This window comes from Triticum aestivum, chromosome 3B (genome assembly GCF_018294505.1).
Source record: "Triticum aestivum cultivar Chinese Spring chromosome 3B, IWGSC CS RefSeq v2.1, whole genome shotgun sequence".
NCBI classification, from domain to species: domain Eukaryota; kingdom Viridiplantae; phylum Streptophyta; class Magnoliopsida; order Poales; family Poaceae; genus Triticum; species Triticum aestivum.
Genome location: NC_057801.1, coordinates 72512739 through 72516336, shown reverse-complemented (window position 1 = coordinate 72516336; position 3598 = coordinate 72512739). Strand labels below are relative to the sequence as shown.

The 3598-nt window shown below is 42.2% G+C and overlaps 1 long non-coding RNA gene across 1 annotated transcript; it reads right to left on the bottom strand.

Annotated features, from left to right (window-relative positions):
- Positions 1-312: 312 nt before the first annotated feature.
- On the bottom strand, positions 313-3095 carry LOC123064836 (uncharacterized). Its single transcript, XR_006430824.1, has 2 exons — positions 2496-3095; positions 313-561 (listed from the first exon to the last, which is right to left on the bottom strand). It is a non-coding gene; the product is annotated as an uncharacterized lncRNA (long non-coding RNA).
- Positions 3096-3598: the final 503 nt, after the last annotated feature.

Genomic DNA, 3598 nt, shown 5'->3' with positions numbered 1-3598 from the left:
TCTAGTATCGCGCTACAGCTAATAGTTAGTAGTAGCGTGGGTAGACCCGCGCTACTACTAACTTTGTTAGTAGTAGCGCGTGTAACACCCACGCTACTGCTATTACGAAACCGCGCTACTACTAACAAAGTAGTAGTAGCGTGCTTATAATACCAGCGCTACTAGTATTCAAAATTTTGAATACTAGTAGCGCTATTTTGAATACTAGTAGCGCTCAATTTGTTCCCACGCTACTACTAACTATTTAGGATTTAAAAAAAATAAAATTAACCAATTCCATTTTGTGCATACAATTCCAAGAAACAATTGTGATGGAAAAATGTCACTATCACACAGTTGCCATATTCCTTATTCCTGATTCTACTATCACACAGTTGCCATATCTGCTACCACACAGTTTCTCATTCTACATGTCCTCACTCCAATAGTAAGAAAAATGAAAAGGAAAAATAGAGCTAATCTGCCATTGAAATGTCCTTATTCCTGAGTAATATTTAATGGAACGGTGCAATTGCACTACAGTCTCATGGATTCACTCTGCCGCTTCAACATCTCATTATCCTGCAACGATAGAAATGAGCATCAGCAAGGCATATAGATATAATGAATAAATGAAGAGGAAGCATAATCTCAGACGAGACAGGAGAAAAGGACTAAGATTCTGATACAATGCGAATATGCACTGTAAGTACACATATATTTCAGTTACAAAAAGATATTCAGTTAAAAAGTGACAAATAACTGAATGAAACTCAGACTATATATTTCAGTTACAAAAAATATTTCAGCTTAGGAATGCAGTGTATAAATCAGACTAAATAGATAACACTAACAAAGCTTAAATTTTAAATGTGCAGTTTAAGTACGAGCACCTACCAACTGAATATAGCTAGCTAGCATAAATGTCAATTGGCGTATGATTTTTCTTAGTGCATTTGCACTAGGAAACTAGTCCTAACATATCAATATTTTGATCAGCATTATCCTACAGACCCTGTGTAGTAGAGTTGATGATCTTATTATCCTACAGACCCATCACTCAAGTGCATAACTAACAGTAGTAACCATCAACAGTACAGACGTATGTAATAACATTACTAACTCAAAGAAGATGCTAGGGGTTCGTTAAGAATGCTAAATATCTCTAAGTTACCAAAGCTAGTGAGAATGATCTCAAATTCGTAAACCCACTTCATTTATCTTGTTCCAACTTGTGAATGGCGACTGAATTTGTTTTAGACAGTAAGTAAGGTTGGTAACGGTGCAGCAGAGTGGCAGGATTCAGATACTATTGCAGAAAGAATGGTGGTGGTAATGCAGGAACGGAAGGCGGTCTGACTTATGAACCCATGGCAATCTGACTTATGATGTTCAATTTTCTATATCAAATGGATAAGTTCAGTCTTCGAACAAAAAAAAGCATAAGTTTCAGAAGAATCGAATCTATATAGCATTAGTTACATACTAGGTTCTTTTGGTGTCATGCCACGACTTAATAAAAGAAAATGTTTCTTTAACCCAAGAAAATGTCAGAATTTCCATGGCACATGTCTACAGACTAGTTATGCGCTGGGGTGTTCTTCTCATGTCAGGAAATAGCATAATTGTGCAGTATGGTTTCTCTGAATCAAGATGTGATTGATCTCTGAATCAAGGTATACACAAGTTGGCAATACTTATGCTAGAAGGAAAGCAACCTGCTAGTGAATGAGTTTAGAAATTTTTCTACGGATGAGAAACAAGCGAACAGAAGCAAAAAGAAAACAAGCGACTCAGACATGTTGCCATGTTGGTGATTACACAGCCACCATATGCCAATGATGCTAACATGTCTAGTGTGGTACACAGGAAAGCGGCTTTAGCACTTTACTAACACATGACACGGCGAGGAATCCAAAAATGCACGAGCAAGAAAGAGACAATATACTAGTAGCACTCAAATGATTCTCGCTAAAGAGCAGCGAACCCTGGATAACACGAAACGACAACATCTACAGCCCATTCATCATCAGTGAAGTAAATGGGTGTGTATCAGACTATTAGGGCAGAATTTTACCCAACAATTTATTGCGGTGCACTGAGCCTTAAAAATGTTAGCTAGCCAGCTAGAGGGAAGTAAAACTAGAGAGTTGCTGAGTCAATCCAAGTGCAACGGCCAAGAAATCTGCAATAAGTACAGAATTAATTGATGGTTGGAGTCAATGTATTTGTTACCAAAAAATAATACTTCCTCCCTCCCAAAATAAGTGACTAAACGTTATACTAGCTTTAGTACAAAGTCGAGTCACTTATTTTGTGACTGAGGGAGTACATCCAGGCTACTTGGGTCAGTTGATGTACGCATTTGTTACCAACAAGAAGCTACGTGAGCTGCTGATGCGTTTGTCACAGCAGAAGAGAAACCAAAAAAATAAGGCACCCTCCGTTTCACCCAAACTAGATGGACCCCAAAGTGTGCATGGGCGGTCAAATCTGAACGAAGGAAGAGATGCCACCTCGGGTTACGTTACAGGCGGATTAATTGGAGCAGGTGGTGGTGATGTTGAGCAGCTTCTCCTTGGCTGGCCGATGGGAGCAGCTTCTCCACGGCCCCCTTGACCAGATCGGATCAGAGCAACCTGCACACACAAAAAAAATCTCACGAATCAGGTATGGAGATGAAGAAGAACACCTCCATGGGTGGAATTGTGGAAGAGAGCAGATGGGATCCGTAAGGCACTCCTCCTCTGGTTGCGGGCGTCGGATCCGGAAGCCCCACTGTGGGCGTGGTGGATCCGGCCGGTATGGGGCCTTCCCTTTGGAGGGAAAGTGAGGGGCAGAGGAGAGCGTGGGTAGAGGTCACCGGCAGGGATTGGGGAGTCGACGGAGTGCGGCGGCGTTTGGGTAGGAAAAATAGGGGCTTCTAGTGTTTCAGGCGCGAGGAGGGATGGAGAGCCTGGCCGGATCTGGTCTAGTCGATCTGGGAGGGGAGGGGAGAGGGCACCGGTGGTGGGGAAAGAGGAGGTCGCCGACGGCGGGGTTGGGTGGGAGGAATATAAGAGGAGTGGGGTGGAAGGGGGGTTCGCCATCGATTTTTTCGTTTTGTTTTGTTTTGTGTCGACAGACGAACGGGAGACCGGCGCAGGAGGGGATACCGAGGTACATAGTAGCAGCGCGGGTATATAACACGGGCTACTGCTATTCATTTAGTACTCCCTCCGTCCCAAAATACTTGTCGGAGAAATTGATAAAAATGGATGTATCTATATCTAAAATATGTCTAGATACATTCGTTTCTCCGACGAGTATTTTCGGACGGAGGGAGTACTAGCGTACACCACGCGCTACTACTACTGCCTATCTGATGAGGCATGACGGAAACCATTTAGTAGTAGCGTGGTTTAAAAACACGCGCTACTACTACCAACTTAGTAGTAGCGTCTCTTTTTTGGTAAGATCCTGTGTATAAGATTTTTCCTAGTAGTGCGAGTTTGGCCTTCATTTAAGACAATGTGTAATTATTTCATAACTCACGCCAGCTGGAACACCACAACGTAATAGTGTGTCCGAACATCGTAACTATACTTTATTAGATATGGTGCGTCATATGATGTCTCTT